Here is a 22149-nt window from a genome sequence, read left to right as displayed (position 1 = left end):
AATGTAATAGGCCATGGTGAAGATATTATGTGAGTTCAGAGGTCAAAATGAGGATCTTATTTTTCAGAGACAAAATGAGAAAAAATTGTTAATCACATGCCCACACTGAGGATATAATGTAAGTCTCAGAAGCCACAGTGATGATAATTTTTCGTGTTTGGAGCCAGAGGGAGGATATTATATGAGTTTCACCAGTCACAGTGATGTTATTATCTGACTCTAAGGAACAAAATAAGGGTATTATATGTCAGAAGTCACAATTAGAATATTATGAGAGTATCTGAGGCCACAGTGAATTTATTATATGAATAACTGAGATTAAATTAAAAAATGCCAAAGGCCACACTGTGAGTATTACTCGCCAGTAGTCACAAAGTGTTTATTATATGAATGTCAGAGGACACAATGAGGTTATTATATCAATGTCAAAGATTACAGTGAAAGTATTATTTGAGTGTCAGAGGCCATAGTGGGGAATTATGTGATGGCAGAGGTCACACTGAGAGCATTTTGTGAGTGATGCAAAGAAAGGAAGTATATTATGTAAGAGTAAGAGGTCACACTGAGGGTATAATGTGAGTAACAAGTCATTTTCAGAATATTTTTTCAGTGTCAGAGACCAAAATAGGGTATTAGGTGATGTCAGAGGCAACAGGGTAGGTATTATGTAAGAGTCAAAAGCAACAGGATGATATTATGTTAGTGTCTAATGTTATAATGAGATGATTATGTCAGTGACAAGCATCACATTGAGCATAATATGTGAGTGTTATTAGCCAGAGAGAGGATATTATGTGAATGTCAGAAGCTACAGGTAGAAAATTTTGTCAATCTCAGGAGATATAATGAATATATTTTGTAAAAGTCTCTGGTTACATTTAGGATATTTTGTTAACATTCAGACCACAGTGAAGATGTGATATTAATGCCAGAGATCACAGTGTGGATATTATGTGAATGTCAGAGATTACAATGAGGTTATTATATGAGCAACAAAGGCCACATTGAGAACATCAAGTAAATGCCAGACATCACAGTGAGGGTATTATGTGAGTGCCAGAGGGCATAGTGAGGATACTAAGTGAGTAACAAAGTTACAGATGTAAATGTCAGAAGCTACAGTGAGGACTACACATGTAAGAGGCTAAGTGATTACATAATATGAGTGTTAAGGTGATTGTTGGTATTATGTGAGTTTCCCAGACATCAGTGAGGGTATTATGTGAGTGTTAGATGCCAGAGTGAGGATATCATGTGAGTAGCAGAGGCCTCATTCACAAAGTTTTGTCAATGTGAGGGGCCACACTGTAGGTATTATTTAAGTTATTGTCCACAGTGAGGATGTTACATGTGTGTCAGTGGCCAGGTGAGAATAATATACAAATGTAATGATCCACAGTGATGACACTGCATGTCAGAAATCAGAGTAAATATATTATGTGAATGTCAGAAGCCATGGTAAGGATACTTAGTGCAGAAACCAGATGAGTGTATTATGAGAGAATTAGAGGATATTATGTGAATTTCAGAGGTCACAGTGAGGTTATTATGTGAATCTCAGAGGTCACTAGAAGGATATTGAATATCAGGAGCCAGATGAGAATATTATTTGACTGCCAGAGGCCCAGTGAGGATATTATGTAAAGGTAGTATTCACAGTGAAGATATTGTGTATCAGATGTCACAGTGAGAGTACTATGTAAATGACTGAGGCCAGACTGGAAGATTGGATTTAAAAAAAAAAAAAACTCACAATATGCTTTCTTTAAAAGACTCATCTCATAGGAAAAGACATTCACAGACTGAAGTTGAAAGGATGGGAAAAAATATATCATACACATGGACTCAGTAAAAAAGCAGGGGATTCCATCTTCATATAAGACAAAGTGGAATTCAAGCCAAAGTTAGTCATAAGGGATAAAGAAGACATTTGATACTGCTTAAGGGAATCATATACAACAAAACACAATTGTAAATATATATGCTTCAATCAGTGGAGCATCTACATACAATAAATAAACCCTTCTCACTTTCAGGAATCAAATTCTCCACAACACAATAATACTGGGTGATTTTAAAACACCTAACTCACCACTGAATAGATCTTCCAAAGAAAAATAAAACATATAGCTCAGCTGGTAGGGTGTTGACTCCCTTGTACAAGGCCCTGGGTTCAATCCCAAGTATCACAAAAAAAAAGAAAAGAAACTATAGAATTAAATAATATAATGCATGATTTAGACTTAATGGGCATATATAAAATGTTTCATCCATCCTCAATGGAATATACATTCTTCTCAGCTGCACATGGATCTTTCTCTAAAACAGACCATATATTATGCCAAAAAGCAACTCTCAGCAAATACAAAATAAATAGAATTACTGCTCTGCATTCCATAAGATTAAAATAGAATGAAACTAGAAATTTGCAATAAAATTAAAAAATAGAAGCTACTCCAACACCTGGAGACTAAACAGCATTCTATTGAATGATGAATAAAAAATGTAATAAGGGAGAAAATAAAAAAAATACTTTGTGCTAAATGGCAACACTGTACAACATATTAAAATCTCTGGAACACTATAAAGGCAGTGCTAGGAGGAAAGTTCATTGCATTGAGCTCATAATTTAAAAATAATAAAAAGTCAACAGAGAAGTGACTGAACATTACATATCAAAACCCTAGAAAAAGAACAAATCAACAACAAAATCAGCAGAAGAAGGAAATAATTAAAACCAGAGCTAAAATCAATGAAACTGAACCAATGAAACAATTGAGAAAATCACAAAACAAAAAGTTGTTTTTTTGAAAAAATAAATAAATTTGATAAATCCTTAGGCATACTAACAAAGAAACAGGGAAAACTCAAATTATGAAAATTTGTGATGAGAAAGGAAATGTCATGACAGACACTACTGAAATACAGAAGATAATTATAAAGTATTTTGAAAATTTATACTCAATTAAAATAGAAAAAAAATGAAGATATCAACAAATTTCTAGACATATGATCTACCCAAACTGATGCCAGAGGACATACACAATTTAAACAAATTAATTCCAAGTAATGAAACAAGGTACCATCATAGGCCTACCAACCAAAAAATGCATAGGATTAGACAGATTCTCAGTCATGTTCTACAAGATTTTCAAAGAATTAATACCAATACTCATCAAATTATTCCATAAAATAGAAACTCATTCTATGACGTTAGTGTTACCCTGGCACCAAAACCAAAGACACAGCAAGGAAAGAAACCTTCAGACCAATATCCCTGATATACAAAAATTCTTAATAAAATTCTGGAAAATTACACATAAAAAGATACTGAAAAGATCCTAAACCAGGATCAAGTGGGTTTCATCCCAGGGATGCAAGGTTGGTTCACCATATGGAAATCTATAAATATATCACATCAATACCCAAGAATTACATGATTATCTTACTAGATGCAGAGAAAGCATTTGACAAAATACAGCACCTCTTCATGTTCAAAACACTAGAAAAACTAGAAATAGTGGAAACTTACCTCAACATTTTAAAAGCTATCTATGCCATGTCCAAGGCCAAAATCATTCAAAATGGAGAAAAATTGAAAGCATTTCCTCTAAAAAGTAGAACAAGACAGGAATGCTCTCTTTCTCCACTTCTATTCACATTGTACTTGAAATTCTAGCCAGAGCAATCAGACAGATGAAAGAAATGGAAAGAAATACCAATAGGAAAAAAACTCAAACTATCGTTATTTGATAATGATATGATTCTATATTTAGAAGATCAAAAATTCCACCAGAAAACTTCTAGAACTCAAATGAAATCAGCAAAGTAACAGGATAAAATCAATAATGATAAATCAAGTGCATTTCTGTACATAAGCAATGAATACACTGAAAAAGAAAGTAGAAAAACTGTCCCATTAACAATAGCCTCAAAAAAAATTGGGGAATCAATTTAACAAAAGAGGTGAAAAACTTCTACAATGAAATCTACAGAACACTAAAAAAAGAAAGAAGACCTTAAAAGATGGAAAGATGTCCCATACTCTTAGATAGGCAGAATTAATATTGTCTGAATGGCCATACTACTAAAATTATTATACAAATTCAATGTAATTATTATTAAAATCCCAATGACATTCTTCATGAAACTAGGAAAAGCAATCATGAAATCCATTTGGAAACAAAAGAGACCCAGGATAGCCAAGGCAATCCTGAGCAAGAAGAGTGAAACAGGAAACATCCCACTAAATACAAGACATTAAACTATACTAAGAACAATAGTAAAAAACAATGGCATGATATTGGCACTAACATGGATATATAGAGGAATGGTACAAAATAGAAGATACAGACACAAACCCAAATAAATACAGGTATCTCATACTAAACAATGGCACCAAAAGTTTACATTGGAGAAAAATAGCCTATTTTCCCAACAAATGGTGCTGGGAAAACAGAAAATCTATATGTAACAAAATAAAATTAAACCTCTATTTCTCACTCTACACAAAAATCAACTCAAAATGGATCAAAGACTTAGGCACTAGGACAGAGATCCTGTGCCTAATAGAAGAAAAAGTAGGCAGGCCCAAATCTTCATCATGTCAACTTAGGACATGATTTCTTTAACAAGAATCCTAAAGTGCAAGAAGTAAAATTAAGATTCAATAAATGGGTGGATTCAAACTAAAAAGCTTCTTCTCAGCAAGGAAAACAATCAATAATGTGAAGAAAGAGCCTACAGAATGGGAAAAAATCTTTACCACATGCACATTAAATAGAAGCACAAATCTCCAAGATATATAAAAAACTCAAACAACTTAACACACACACACACACACAAAAAAAAAAAAAAAAAAAAAACAATAAATCAATGGGCTAAGGAACTGAATGGACACAACAGAAGAAATAAAATCAATCAACAAACATGAAAAAATATTTATCATTTCTCACATTTAGAGAAATGTAAATCAAAACTACTCTAAGATTTCCTCTCACTCCAATCAGAATGGCAGTTATCAAGAACATAAGCAATAATAGGTGTTGGCAAGAATATGAGGAAAAAGGTACACTCATACATTGCTGGTAGGACTTCAGATTGGTGCAATCAGTATGGAAAACATGATGGAGATTCCTCAGAAAACTAAATGGATCACCATTTGATCCAGTTACCCCACATCTCAGTTTATACTCAAAGGACTTACATCAGCATACCAGAGTGACATAGTCACATCAATGTTATAGCAGCTCAAATCACATAGCTAAACTATGAAAGCAAGCTATATGCCCTTCAGCAGATGAATAGATAAAGAAAAAGTGGTACATATACACAATGGATTATTTTTCAGTCTTGAAGAAGAATGAAATTATGTCATTTGCACGTGAATGGATGTAACTAGAAAATGTCCTAGTAAGTCAAATAAGTCAATCCTAAAAATCCAAAGGCAAAATGTTTTCTTTGATAAGTGGATACTGATCCATAAGAGGTGGAGTAGGAAAGAATGAAGAAACTTTGGGGGGAGACAATGTAATTGTTTTCTTTGTGTGTCTTCATTTACTTATCATTACATCAACCAAATCCATTTATTTTGCTTAACATGAAAGGATTTTATTTTTGCTTATGACTGGGTGGTACACCATGGTGAATATATAACATATCTGAAGAATATGTTAAATTGCTTACCTATATTGCTGATTTTTCTCTTTATATATATTGATAAACATACTGTTCTAAAACTTAAATTTATGCAATAAAACAAACAAAAAAATGAGGAAACTATTCTCCTTGGCTTAATTTTATCAAACCAAAAAGAAGCAATCCAATTTTAAAAAGCAAAAAAAATTATTTAATTCTTTTACTTTGAATGTTAATAAACAAGATAATAATATGCTAATTCTCTTTAAACCTGTCAGACTTTTGGGAGTTTTCTGTAGATTATATTACACATAAAAACTGCTTTTATAAAAATAATGAAGAAACCATTAAGGTGATAGAAGATGTGTGATTATAATCTTTCTGCACATTTATACTTTCAATTTTCCAATTATTTGGCCCAAAACTTGCAAGGTCACCTCACCTATCAATTTATCTATGTTTGAAATATTTACTTGTTTGTGTGTATGAGAAACAGAAAGGAGAACATGGAGACAGAGGTTCCCTACACTTGCATTCCTTTGCTGATATCTCCCACAAGCTAACCAAGAAGTTCTTAAATGGTGATACCCTGAATACCACTGAAAATTGCATTTCTCTTCAAGAAAAGTGCATCTTGAGAAGAGTTGTTGTGGGTGTAAGTAGTAGAATGGGGTAAGTTGAAAGAAAAATGGGATTTGTGATGTAATAGTTATGACTTTGAACCAAGTTCTATCCATGATTGTCTTTTAAAAATGCATCGACTGCATTGGTTATATTTTTATATATCATGTATGATCCTACAATGAAACTTCAGGGACTCTATTCTTCATACCCATGTAGATCAGCATTGATTATCTCAGAGTCCACTTTCCTACACTTTGAAACAACTAGTACCCTTCCTTAGAGACCTTGATCTAATTTCTCTCTTACTTACTTCTGTAATATCTGTGGAACATTTAAATACTGATTAACTGGTAGGTGAATCAGTATTTGGTGTTCCACTTCCTAAGATATGGAAATCCATAACCTTTCTTTATGGCCTCCATTTTCTTCCTCAAAACTGGAGATACTAATACACATTTGCAAGTCTAGATTTCATCCTGAGTCAACCTGTAATAATATGTCAAGAATGCAATCTCTGGGGCTGGGGTTGTTGCTCAGTGGTAAAATGCTTGCCTAGTATGTGTGAAACACTGGGTTTGATTTTCAGAAGTGCATATAAATAAGATGGCAATCTCTGCCAAGCACCACATGCCTGTAATCCCCATGGGTCCTGAGGTAGAGGCAGGAGGATTGTAAATTCAAAGCTAACCTTAGCAAATTAGAAAGACCCTAAGTAACTTAGTTGGATCCTGCCTCAAAATAGAAAAAAAAAAAAAAGGGGGCTGGAATGTGGTTCAGTGGGTTGGCACCCTGGATTCAATTACTGGTTAAAAAAAATGCAATCTAGACCTGGACTGGTGGCACACACATGTAATCATCACCACTTGAGACACTGGGTCCAGAGGATCACAACTTTAAATCCAGCCTCAGTAACTTAGCAAGAACCTGTCCCAAAATAAATCAAAAACAATGGTGATAAGCTCACTGATAAAACACCTACGTCAAGTTTCATTACCAAAGAGATAAAATAAAATTTTGGTCTTCTTCCTCCAAAGTTAAAGTCTTCACAAAGAGGGGGCTTAAAAATTATGCTAGATCTTTTATAAATAAGCCATGTATTCTAGTTCTCAATATTCAAAATTTCAAATCTTTCTAAATGCTGTTCCTAAGTATATGCCTTTCCTATTATTGTCACTAGAATTAATTTCACATTTGAATATTCATTTTCTTATGTACATAAACAACTGATTGATCTTGAATATTGTTACTTTTCTAAGCTCACTTGTAACTTCTGATAGATTTTTAGTAAATTCCTACCTTGAAAATATCCACTTTAACAATACTTCGATCTCATACCTCATTTGGAAAACCCACAAAACTGAGACAGAAAGAGACAAAAGCAAGGTGAAATACCTTTTACTTTGACAGAGACAAAGATTCTGGTGAGACTCTCAGCCAAACTCTAGTCCTAAAAATCATAAATCAAGAGAACAAGATCACAAGCTGCCACAAACATGTTACCAGATACAAGAGATGATAGAAACACTAGCCAACAAACTCTCCTTATCTCAATCTAGTAAGAGATAGAATGAGGAAAGAAATCCATCTATTTCCAAAAGTAAAAAACAAATGTTATTAGGAAATTTATGTCAGCATCACACTTCCACTTATGTAGATAGGGGTTGTTCACTGCAAAATAAATACATAAATAAATAAATAAATAAATAAATAAATAAATAAAGCACATTTAATTTTAGAATGTTTTCTAAGTATAAATTATGAGACATACTGTAAACTAGAGAGGGAACAGTTTCTCAGGGCACAACACATATTTCACATTTCAAATAAGTTGCAAGTTAGGAAAGAAGCAAAGTATATTAATTCTTCAGATTGAAGAAGCTATCTGACCAGGTGTTGCTGTTTGTGACAATAAGATGGTAATCTTCAATAATATTTTGCTAAAGATTTGAACAGTTTTGACAGCTACTACTTAGCTTTAGCACTTATCACATTAGCCTTTGGTCATAGAGTTAATTTAAATTGCAAAAAGAAAAATTTCCTATGGAATCTGAAAGAAATCATCACAAATATAATTACTTAAAATAATAGAAATGTATCATTATACAGTTATAAATATTCTAGATATCTTGACAATTGACTAATGTCACAGTGTTCGCAGAGTCACACCCCTTCAAGACTAGAAAAGAATTATTCTGGATTCTAGTGAATGCTGCATTACTCATCATATAGCCATAAAAGCTTATTTTCTCTTTGTTTTGATGTAGCCCTCAATGGTCAGGATAGACAAATCTACCTTGCATAGGGCATGATGGTACACCAACACCTACCCTCAGACTTCACACAGTCTAGAACTATAGCACAGGAGATGGCAAAGTGCCCATAAGCTTATGCTTGCAAACAGTATTTGCAGGATTTCAGAAAATGTGGCACCAAGCTCAGGAAAAAGAAGCAAATCAGGGAACCCAGGGTCTGCAAACTTAAAGATAGGAAAAAGATCCCCAAAATATAGTGAGATGCGGAGAGAAGAGCTGCATAGCAAACAGCCTCCAAAATACTTAACATAAAATTTAGAGCCCTCCAAATACAAAAATGCTCATGGAATGAAGTCAAATTGAGAAGAAGAGTTGAGAATACAGCCCAGTTTAGATAATAGGTATGACCCATCTTTTTGACTAGACTCCTGGAAATATATGCAGTTGTATGTAACTTTGGATCATCCCAATTAATATTGTCTTCACCCTTTGTGCACATTCCTGGTCATCCCATCACAATACATGTGGTCCTTGGTATTTACCTAAAAACTCGGAGTTTACATGTTGTTCAGTTATCTGATTGTATTACTTCCTCCTTTCAAGGATTCCACCCTGTAAATTTTCTTGACTTCACCTCTGTGAATTCAACTTTTGTAATTTTGTCATTTTAAGTTAGTGTATCTCCAAAGTTGAAAGTTAAGGTCTAAATTGGGAGATGTCTTTAGTGAACATTTCCAGTAAATTGCTTATACTGCAAAATATATGAGGTAGTATACATTTCTTTGAGGAAAAATACATCTCAAGAGAGTACAATGCAGATGAGAAATTTCAAAATATTTCACAAAGGAGGAAACATTCAAATGGCAAATAAATATATGAACATAAATATAAAGCAATACTATTTAAGGAAGTTAAAATTCAAGCCTAACAGGGACTATTGTATACTCACCATGAAAGAAAAAAACAATAACACACATACAAAAAAGACTGATGGTCACAGAGATTTTAAGTGATTTGAATTGTCAAGCATGTTATGACAAAATAAAAGGTAAAGCCACTTTGGAAAATGGTGTGGTGCTATTGTCACAGGCATACACTGTGAACCATTAATTCTACCCCTAGAGAGAGCAGTAGTGGGAAAAATATTTTATGAGAATGCACTAACTGGTTTTCACCACCGCTGCCTTTACCCCTGAGAAAGATTTCTCCAGCTGCCACCAGGCTCTGCAGTCCAGGACCCTTTAATCTGTACACTTGGACCCATTTTACACGCCAGCCCAAATCTGGTCCCAGCACCATCTCAAAGAAAAGGATGAAGCACTGGTGTCTTTAGTACTGAGGACTCAAAGTTAAGAATAAAGTGAAAGAGAACAAAAACTGGAAAGAGTAAAATAAAGAAGTGATAGAGGAAAAGGAGAAGGGGGCTGAGGAAGAAAAATATTCTGTGAGGATGGAGAGGGGAATAAATAGGATGCAGAAAATGAGGAAGAAAAGGACAAAGAAGATGAAGTAAGTCCAAATCTACAGAAACATGAAATTCATATGACAGCAGAACCACTCTTCCAGTGATTGTAGGATGGGATGTCCCTTGGTAACTGAGAGTGGGGGGGGGGACTAGGGTGTAAACATTTCACCTGCTTACAGCTTGGAAATTACCAGAGATGCCACTTTTTTTTTTTTTCACTCCAGGCTTCTCTTTTCCATATGTCTAGAGACTGACACTCCCCATTCACTCTTCCACTGTTACATCATCTGGCCTGCTCCTTCTGAGCTTCCTACTGCTCCCAAGTCATCTTTTTCCCCTTTCCTAGTTCTTTTTCTCTCTCTTATCATTTATACTTTGGTAGCCTCTCTTAGCAGTCCTCAACCTCACATCCTGCCCCAGCCCTCTTCTTTATCTCTAGATTTACCTCGAATTCTCTTCCTATCAGAGAGCAGCAGGTTGGAGTTGGGTCAGAGTTAGAAACAAACCCACAGTTTCTCCCTTCTCCTCTCCTTTTTGTATTAGTGAGTAAAGGAGAGAGTAACACTTGTTTTATTGATTGCTTGTATATTTAAAAAGAATAAATAGTACTACATAGAAAACAAAAAGTTTACTTACCATTGGGGATTTTGGAGGGGTACTAAGAGGAAGAGGGCATGAATGGATTGCCAGGGCATCATTGATATTCTATTTCTCAATGTAGACCATCATATGTGGAATGTTTCCTTTGTGGTAATTCAAGAACCTCTATAATTTTGATGTTTAACTGTTCTTGCTTGCTCAATAACATCAAATTTATTACAGAAAATGTTATGGGGGAGAGCAAAAAGAAGGATTTAAAAGTACTAGGGAACACAATGCACGATGGATATGATAATTTTGTTGATTGTGGTGATGGTTTTATAAGTATCTACAAATGCCAGAAGATAAAGGTATATATCTCAGATATATGCTGGTGAATATGTGCCAATTAAACCCCCATAAGGCTGTGAAAAATTGGGAACTGGCTAAAGATGAGATTAAAAAGGAAACATGCAGACATAAATTAGTAAGTCATAAAATGACTAAGAATTTATTATAAATCATCCATGTCAATAATTTGGAAAAATAAAATTTTACAAAAAGAAGAGTAAGGAAAATCCTAAGCAAAAGAGCAAAATTAGAAACTACTAAAAATGACCATAGCACAGAAAGAATCATCTGTGGGAAACCATCCTTATTTAGTAGAATCAGACTAGGATTAGCCATGGGACACAGAGGCCTGGTTTTTAGGAACTGCTGGGAAGCATGTGGCACTGTGTCAGAGTGGTTCCCTGTCCCTTTCTGGAATATTTCCCCTAAGAGAATGGCTCCCCTAACTTTATCCTATCTTGTCCATCACAGAAGAAGCTCCTCCCAGTCTTGGACCCCTTTACCTCCATGCTATAAATAAAAGAGAGAGCTAGTATGGCCAGACCCATCATTCCCTCCTCACTTAAAGAGTGTTGAGGGCTGGGGATATAGCTCAGTTGATAGAGTGCTTGCCTCACAAGCAAAAGGCCCTGGGTTTGATCCTGAGCACTGCAAAAAAACATATATATATTGTTGAATCTTGTGCTTATTGAGTAAGTTTTGGGGTAATAGAGTGATACACAGCAAACATCTTCCTCCAGCAGTTAACCCTTTTCTCATCCACACAGCAAGTGTTAGAGAGGCCCCCTGCAATCACCAATGTCAATGTTGGTGCTTTTAAAAAGGAAATGGATTTGAAAAAACTCTAGTAAATTTTTGACAAGTAAAATTTATATCAATTATATACTATATACTTGCCAGTAATATGCATATATATAATGATATCTCACTTGATGGGAATACAGTCTAGAAAATTTGTTCTAAGAAATTCTGCCATTTTCTGAATATCTGAGTGTAATGACAAGAATCCAGAGGATACAGACTATTACATAACTAGAATATTTTGTTTCCATTGTTGTACATGAAGTATATCACAGACCAATACACAATAATACCACATGGCTGATGTTATAAAGTTACAGCCACCAGTTTTGACCTCATAATGAAATGAATAAATGGTAGAACTGAAGACAAAATGCTTAATAAGTCACTTGCTATTTAGGAAGTAAAAAAAATAAAAAATAAGAGATTAGAGTACAAGGAAGAAGAAAAATGGCATTCTTTCAAAAAAAAAGATTATAGGATGTTGGAATACTTTGCAATAATAAAAGTGATACTCTACCCTTCACTAATACCATGTAGCAACTCATTTTTACACACTAAATCCTGAATATAAATGTTATAAATAAATAATGGTTAAATATTAAAGAAAATATAAGGCATTCACAATTTCAAATAAAAGAGAGTGAGAAAGGATGCATGTGGTTGTGCACACCTGAAATATCCAATACTGTGGAGGCTAAGGTAGGAGGATCACAATCGTAAGGCAACTCAAGGAACTGAGCAAAATCCCATCTGAAAATAAAATTTAAAAATGAGTTGATCAGGACACCCTGATTTCAATCCCGAATGTCACAAAGGGAAAAAAAAAATAGTTATTGCTTTTCAAAGTTATACAAAATATTATTTTTAAATTTATGAAATGTATAATATTAAAATAAAAATTCTATTTCTCAAATAAGTCCATTGAAGTGTGCAAGGAGAAGTGACAGAGTGAAAGAAACTAATTCCCTTGCATATAATCAAACACTTATAAGAAAATAACAAAATACAGACTGCAAAAGAAAAACAGGCAAGAGACTTCAATAGCCACTCTAAATAGGAGATAGACATCTAAGTGTTCAATAATTAATAAAAACTGAACATCTTTAGAAATTAGGTAATGTAAGATAAAATCATATATACAAAAAACTAGTATTGACGAACATGGAATAAATGCACTCATGAAGGGAAGATGGAGTTTAAGCTGTTAATATTTATTTGTAGAAACAGTTTTGCTCTCCAGCATACATCATACACCCCCACCAGAAACACTGAAATTACAGCACCTGTACATATGAAGATATAACCATATTTCTGTAGAGTTGAAATCCAGAGGCATGGTTAAAGAGGATGTATATTTAGGAGTAAATAAATAATAAACTGTGGGAAATGATGGTTTCTAAAAGAAAGACACTTTTTTTGCTGTGCTACATTCAGTTTGTCAAATGCTATAAAACACCATGTATGTTTTGTACCAATGTTACATGAATGTCACATTTCATATATAAGCATAATTAAAAAGGAAATGTGCAAAATTTGAGAAAATAAAAATTCAGAGAAGCACATGAAAGAATCAGTTACACACCCTATGCATAGATAAATCTCATCATTATAAAGATGACCATTTTCCCCATTAATCTAAAAAATACCCCATAAAAATTTTACCATGCTTTATTTCAATTAAATAAGGGACAAAATCAAAAAACTCTAAAATTCTCCTGGTAGGTTAAATACACATGAAATTAGCCAAGAACTCTCTAATAAGTGCAAAAGTAGCAGCTATCATTACCTGACACTAATATATATTATAAAGTTATACTGCAGTAATTTAAAGACCAAGAAATCACAATACAGAAAATTCCATAGGTAAGTCCATAAGTATGTAAATATTTTTATTGTTAAGTGCAATTAAAGGGCCTATATAAATGTGACCATATCAAAAACATTTTAATGTTAATGAATGTTACATCTCAACCTAAAGGTAGAAGTTACAAGAGGCACAGATCACTGGTAGGGCTTGTGTGCAGAATGTGTGTGATACTGGAATTATACCCGAGCATCAGCCCAAAAGCAGATATTAAGACAGATAATTTTCAAAATATAGAATATGACCCTCATGGCTTCCCCTCCATTCATGGATACATCAATATATATCTACTCCTGTTTTGAGTTCCTTTTAAAATAAATTGAGAATCCTGCACATTGAACAACTGAAAACAATAAGTAAGAAAAGTTGTGGCACAGGCTGGGGAGATAGCTCAGTCGGTAGAGTGCTTGCCTTGCAAGCACAAGGTCCTGGGTTCAATCCCCAGCACCACAAAAAAAAAAAAAGAAAAAAGAAAAAAAAAGAAAAGTTGTGGCATACTTGGGCATTAACATGCCTTGAGCAATGTGCCATATAATTGGGACAGAATACCCAAATCCATTGTCACCCTGAGTAAAAGAAAACTGATTCGGTCATAAATATATTACATTTAACTCTAAATTTCCTGCAGTTTAAATATTAATTCATCTGGTGCACTGAGAGGAAGGGACTAGATATACACAGGCATCAATACCAGAGAAAATGGAGTGTTTTTCTATAGCCATTCAAATTCCATGGGTTTTATTCCATGGGACTAGGGCAGAATAGGAGTTAAATCTCAAGGGTCCCAGTTTATCTCAAAAAGGGATATCTCTCTGTAAACTGCTGTGGCTAACTGATGAATTTCTATCTAGCCAGCACCAAAGTTAGTAGGGGAAATATAGTCCACAAATGGCAGCCCAAGTGAGAATTTAGCACTTCCAGAACCCTCTACCACCAGTTTGGTAATAACTCCAGGCCTAATTCTTTCTTTCTATAAAGAATTTGTCCCAGCTTCAACTTTATCCATTCAGTGGTACATCTTAAACCACCAAGCTTTGGGAGCAATGGCAACTGTGCATGTGCATATCTCCCAAGATCACAAAGGTGTGGCTTCACATTGATATGCAAGCATTTCCATGGGCTACAATCTCCACCAGAAGTGAAAAAAAAAAGGATTAAAAACAGATCCCTGTTTATTCCTTAAATAGGTTTACATCACATTTTTCCAGTGAATATAAGGCAACCTGGAATCTAACAAACTTGCATCAGGAATTCAGTGCACCAGTCAACAATAAGACCTTCTGCAGCCTGAGCACAGCTGTTAGAATGGCTATCAAACAGTTGAAGAAAAACTAGTACTCCAATTATATGGATATGAAAGAAAGAAATAAATTAACACTGTGCTAGAATATAAATTTGGTACAGTCATTTAAAAAAATAAACATTGAATGTTCTGAAAAACTAAGAGAATAATACTAACTCTCTGTGCATTTCCAAAGTATGTAAAATCAATATGTTAAATGGTTGCATTTTCATCTTCTTTGTAGCAGCATTCTTAATAGCCAAAATAAGTAAACAATTGAAGTGCCTTTTGGGCAAAGGATACACCAGGAGATTTCTCCCAGATTTAAGGCAGATCCTTCCATGAGAAAATACTCTCCCTAAATTTAGTCTGTTCTCTAACAAGATAGAGATACTATCTTGTATCTCTAGTACTAATATTCACTGATATTTTAAAATACTGTGCTCAATTCAAATGTAATATGGAAAGAATAACTGATAATACTGGGGAGAGGGGAAGTTGTCATTGGGAATGTGGAAAGGGAGCTGGAATTTTGGAATTTTATTGACTTATATAGAAAAGTTTAGCCTACGAGACAATGTTCTGGACTTGACATTTTGTTTCCCATCTACTTAGAATATTGAGAAGGATGCACATTAGATGTGCCAGCTGTAAGATCCTCATATCAGACAGTTGCAAGTACTGGACAAGAAAATAATAGAGGTGGGAATGAGAACCCTCTGACATAAATTCCACAAGGGGGACTCTTACCACAAAGACATTCTGACAAGGTATCTTGCCGTGGAGAGACCAAGGGAGGATACAAACACATATATTTTTGTAAAAGTCAAGTGATTCTTCTCTACTTTTCTATCATGTGAAATGCTCATAAACAACACCAAAAAAAAAAAAAAACCTTTGCTTTTAATTTTTTTTCTTTGGTACTAGGGAGTTGACACAGGGGAATATTAAATCTGAACTACAAATCCAGTCCTTGCTTTAAAATTTTGAGATAGTCTTTCTAACTTGCCCATGGTCTACTTAAATTCCAATGTTCATCTTGAAATTTTAATCTTCCTGCCTTAGCTACCTGAGTCTCTAGATTATAGTCATGTGCCAACTGCACACAGTAGGAAAATAAATCCTTTAAAAGTTCCATCCAGTTACTTGTAAAATAATTTTAAAATACTGTGCTCCTTTCAAATGTAATATGGAAAGAACACTTGATAATACTGGGGAGAGGGGAAGTTGTCACTGGGAATGTGGACAGGGAGCCAGAAATTTAGGATTTTATTGACATACATATAAAGCTTTAGCCTAGGAGACAATGTTCTGGACTTGAAATTTTGTTTCCCACCTACTTAGAATATTGAGGAGTATACACAGGGTGGCAAACACCTGTAGTCCCAGCAACTCACAAAACTGTGGCACAAGTCAAAAACCAGACTCAGTAACTGTCTGAAAATAAAATAAATAAATAAATAAATAAATAAAAAGTACCACAGATGTAGCTCTGTGGGAAAGGACCTCTGGGTTCAATCCACAGTACCACCATCCCCCCCAAAAAAGGAAGAAAAACAAGCTTAGAAAGAAGTAAGAACTGAGACCCCTACAGACCACAGCTCCCCTCATGCAGGAAAACAATTAATGGTGTTTTGATTCTGATGATCATCCCACTTCACAATCCATCAAACATCTCAGAAGGTGCTAGAATGCTGCTTCATATGTGCTCAGGTAGGACTTCAGGTAGAGGCTGCAGATATTCTGCAGGAATAGGACAAGACTTCTAGAGTCTATTACTGACATATGCCCCACTTGACTGTCCAGTCAAATGGGGCACTTACCTGCTCCAGAGGAGGACTCAGGCCTGCAGACACTGGAGACTACCACAGGAATTCCAGTCCACACTGCCAGTTCTCACCATAATCAGTGCAGACAGTTTCAAGTAGCCTCAGCCCACAGTCTCAGGATGCCACTGCACACTAACAATTTACTGGCTTTTGTGCATCCCAGTATTCTCCCCATATATCTTCCAGTACCTGCATAGCAGAGAAAATCAGGTCCTCTGAACATAAAAGAGGGAGCCTAGACATGAATACCAACACTGGCAGGCTCCAGAGACAAAAGTCATACCAGATGGCTAAGCCCGCTTCTCTTCAGTGGCTGTGTGCTGGATTATATAATGCTTACTGAATAGACAGGGCTTATGTCTTTACATGCTGAAATTGAGTCCAGTGAGTCTTCTGAATGACAGGAGGTGATATCAAATACATAAATAAATGAGGTCACAATGGCACGTTCTTCGCTGCAATTTTTTTTTTTTTTCTGTTGAGGTGCTAGGAATTTAAATCCAGATCCTCAGGCTGCAGCTAATTTAAAGCAAGATTTCCTTGGAGAAGTGAAATCCAACCCAGCTAGGAGGACTTTGCATTTAACCTTGCATATAAGGTCTTTTCAATTTGTAGATTATATATGTATATTATTCATGTATGGAAACAATTGACTATACCATAAAGTTTCTTTTAACTTCCCTACTATCTTGTGATGAAACACAGAAGAACTGGGAAGAAATCCCCTAAGACAGCAATATCCAGTGATATTAATATGTGGGGTGCAAGGGTAATTAAATTTTTCTTGTATTCACATAAAAAATAAATAGTAGAAATTGATTTTAATAACACAACCCAATGCATCCAATAGGTGAATGCTAACATTATGTGACCAAAATATATTACTAATTAAAGGTGTGAATTTTTGGAACAGCACTCTCAAAATTATGTCAAGCCTCCAGAATATCTCAGTTCATGGAACAAAATTCCAGATTTAAGAACAATGACTCCTCTAACCTCAGGGAGATGAAGGTAGTGATCACTGTATTTTATGCTAAAGTGAGGGATAAAATTTCTTACCAATAATATTCTTCTTAGGTCCAAAAAACAGGAGAGACACTGCCCTGAGAGCAGGAAGTTTTAATCAGAAAGTTTCCAAAAGTAGACTTTTTTTCACCAAATGCTGGCCACAGTACCTTCAATTCAGCTATCAGCCAGCAAAAGAAGATGAAGTTCTAGGAGTTGGTGTTCTATGTCTTCAGATTCAGAGCTTTGAACACATAATTTTAATGCATTAAAAATAAACTTTTCATTTTGTATTTTGGCCTTAGATCTGATGGCTGGTCTATGACTTTTTTTCCCTTCTATGACCAAATCCCTCAACTAATAAGCAAATGGGCTTGGAATCAAGATGAACTGTGTTTCCAGGTATGGTGACACACTCCTGAATTCCCAGCAGCTCAAAAGGATGAGGTAGGAGGGTCATAAGTTCAAAACCAGACTCAGCAACTAAGCAAGACCCTCTCTTTAAATAAAATATTAAAAAAAAGTGCTGGGGATGTGGCTGAGTGGATAAATGTCCCTGGGTTCAACCCCAGGTACAAAAACAAACAAACAACAAACAAACACCTCCACTACACCACGTGACTCATACAACTTTTCTTATCATTTTAGAACCTAGTGACACTTAGTCAAAAAAGCAGGATTTCTATTTGTGTCCATGTGAGTATGTGTATATACATACTACTCCATAATATAATTTTTAATAATGTATTCATTTGTGTAAAGTGTTTTGTGCTTGCCATATGATATCTGTTATGGAATAAACCATGGTCAGCATTTGGTAGAAAAGTGTCTACTTCTGGAAACTTTCTGGTTAAAGCTTTTTTTTTCTCATTCAGGGGTGTGTCTTTCCTATTTTTTGGACCTGAGAAGAAATAATGATAAGGAATTATAATCCTCTCCTGAAAGAAATGCAGACAAGAGACTTTCCTGCACCCAAGTCTGCATATATATGAACAAAACCTTTTTACATAACTGACTGGTTATGGGGCTGTTTTTTCAGGACCCAGGGAAATCCCAGTTCACTTTATAACAAGAACATACATGATTCAGAAGTAATCACAACTCTCCTTTAGGAATCAGCAAATGATGCAGGTTTCTATGTCATTTTCTAAACATAGCTGAACATGGGTAATATAGGCATGGAGCAGAGAATTATTTTATTTGGGATATAGAATAAAAGGAGGAGAAGGATAAACATGTTAGTTGTACCTTAAACCACTAGAGAATTGGAATTTGGAATTCAGACAAGGAAGACTCAACCTTTAAATTTGGGCATGTGCATGAGTACCTACAGTGAAAAGGTAATTACAAGATTTGAAAGAAAATTCATGTGAGTGACAGATAATGCATATACAATAGCTGCATAGTGTCTTCCAGGTGGTCTGTTCAGTTGTGGGTCACAGTACACACATATATTGGTAGCTTCCATGAAGAGCATTATCCATCTGTGTCCTCAAAAGTTATTCCCATTTTAGAGATGAGAAAACACAGGTTTATGGACATTAAATGGCAACTCAACAGCACACAGAAAACTACCCAGAGATAGAAATGTATAAAATCCCTTCAAAGCTTCTCAAAGGCTGGTTAGCTCTTTATATAGGGGATGTTGATATGGAGAAATATTATTTTCTTCCCATTTTGAAGAGAGTGCCTAGAGAAGACATCCCAGGAGAAACACAAAAATTTTTTCTTCTTTCATATTAATGAACTCTTCAAAAAAAGAGCTACCAACCCAGATTCTTTATAAGGGTAAAAGCTTGAAAATTACAGGGTACAAAAAAGCACATCACAGGCCCAGAGTATGAGTATGACTCAGGAAAAAAATGAATCTAAAAGATTTATAAAGAAGAATAATATTATGGCATTTGTAGGTAAATGGATGGAGTGGGAGACTATCATGCTAAGCAAAATAAGCCAATCCCAAAAAAACAAAGGCTGATTGTATTCCCTGATATGGTGATAATAATATATAACAGGGGTGGAAGGTGAGGAGTGAGAGAAGAATGTAGGAACTTGATGATGTAGAAGAAAATGAGGGGGGTATGAAAAATTGTGGAATGAGACAGACATCATTACCCTATGTACATGTATGATTAAACAAATGGTATGAATCTACATCATGTACAACCACAGAAACAAAATGATGTACCGCATTTGTGTACAATGAGTCAAAATGCAGTCTGTAAAAAATAAATAAATAATTAATTAATTTAAAAAAGATTTGTAATGAATTGAAAAACTATGTGTAACTATTTCTAGAAATAAATGTTCTTTTGTTGCTATCTCCACATGTCATTCAATAAACAATAAATTATGTGTGAATATTTCTAGGATTTGCCAAATCTTATCCCATATTATTTTGTATTAAACTTCAAACTCTAGATAATAGAATGCATGATTCACTCTCAGAATCATGTAAAAAAAAAAAAACTTAGAGGAAGAGGAGTGTGGATGTTTTTTGTGAATGTGTCATTCAACAATCTACTTACCAAGTAATTTTGAGGACATATATTCATTTTCCTGCAGTCATAAGGGACATAATTTCCCTCATTTACTTTTCCTGTTAGAAATTTCAAAGATAAGTCCTAGAATCCCATTTGAAATAACTTCCAAATATAAAACAGACAAGTAACCTACAATACATACTCAAGGAAAGCAAAAAGGCAAATGAATTTTTTTAGTAATTAGAAGCAGAACCATTATTTCCTAAAATCAAACTCTGTATTTTATCTTTGAAGCCAGAAACCCCAAAAGAAAAGCAGGCAAGAGCCTTGAATGACCAATTTACACAGGAGATATGTAAGTGATCAATTATCATAAAAAATCAACATCTTTGGAAATTAGAGAAATATTAAATAAAATCCCATTATAGACAAAGTTAAATAGTATTGATGAAGATATAAAACAAATTAATTCTCATAAACCCAAAGGAGTTCAAGTTATTATTTTCTATTTTTGGAAACTTTTGCTATTGAAGATAAATGATATTCCTCACAACAAAGACTTACTGAAATTACAGCACTGAAATTACACCCTGGAGGATGGTTCAAGGGAACATAATCTTGGAAAAGATAAATAGTAATCTGTGGCAAAAATAGTCACAAGGGGACAGTATAAAGCACCATATTTAAGATTTATATAGGTGCCATATGCATATGTAATATTTTACATGTATACATGTTTAGAAAATAGGTAGAACTTATGAGAAAATAAAAATGATAAGAAGCACAAAAAGACTCAAATACACATTCCTTGTGTAGATGATAAAATGCATCAATACATAGATGACAACTTTTCCTCATATTAACCTACAATATATTCATCAAAATCACTACATGCATATATGACCATATCACAATGAATTCTACCTTTATGTGTATCTATACAGCAGAAATTTTTCAAAAACAATAAAGAAATAGAAGAAAGACAGGGGAAGGAGGAGGAGAGGGAAAGGTGAACTACTGGGAACTAAAGTGAAGCAAATTATAGTCCATGCCTGCATGATTATGTCAAAATGAACCCAAATATTAGGTAGAACTGCAGTGCAATAATAAAAAATTAACATGCATTACTTTTAATGAAAAGAACCAAAGGATAAAGTTCTAAAATTCACCACAAAAATATATATATTTTGTCCTGGGCACTTCTCAGTTTTGACACAATTGGTTAAATATATATATATATATTATATATATAAATATATATAATATATATATATATATTATATATATAGCCAAAAAAACCTTTTCAATTATAAGAACAAAAGAAGTCTTATCATTACCTGACATTCATGTATATTATGGAACTATACTATTACAATAATCATCAAGGAAAAACAATATAAACAAAATGCATACATGAACCCATAAATATGTAAAAATTATATGCTTAATTTTAATAGAAAAGCCTAGACAAATCAAACCACAAGGCCAATCTCAGCAACTTAGCTAGACCTTTTCTAAAATAAAAATAAAAAGTACCAGGTATATAGCTCAGAAATAAATTTAAAGTATTCCTCTGTTCAACCTTCAGTAACAAAACAAAACAAAGCAGGAAATTAAAGAAAAAAGTAAAAATGAAACTTAGCTAGCTCAGGAAGAAGTAAGGACCTTGTAGACCACAGCTCCTCTCCTGCAGGAAAATGGCAACTGGAGATTTGCTTATGATAATTGCTGCCCTACCTGGTTGTCACCAACATCTAGGAAGATGCTGGGCTATAGGCACAAACCTGCCAGATAGGATTTGAGTCATGGGCTGAGGGTGCCCTGCAGGGATAAGAAAGGCTGTGCCACTGACATGCTGCCCACCTGAAAGGCCAGTGGTACTGAGGGGGCACTGACCCAGAGAAGGGCTCAGGCCTATAGACTGCAGGGACTGCCTGGAGTCATGTCCACCAGCTCCTGTTCCTGCAGTAGTCA

Source organism: Sciurus carolinensis, assembly GCF_902686445.1.
Source record: "Sciurus carolinensis chromosome 14 unlocalized genomic scaffold, mSciCar1.2 scaffold_126_arrow_ctg1, whole genome shotgun sequence".
Taxonomy (NCBI): Eukaryota; Metazoa; Chordata; class Mammalia; order Rodentia; family Sciuridae; genus Sciurus; species Sciurus carolinensis.
Note: the sequence above shows the minus strand (reverse complement) of the source record.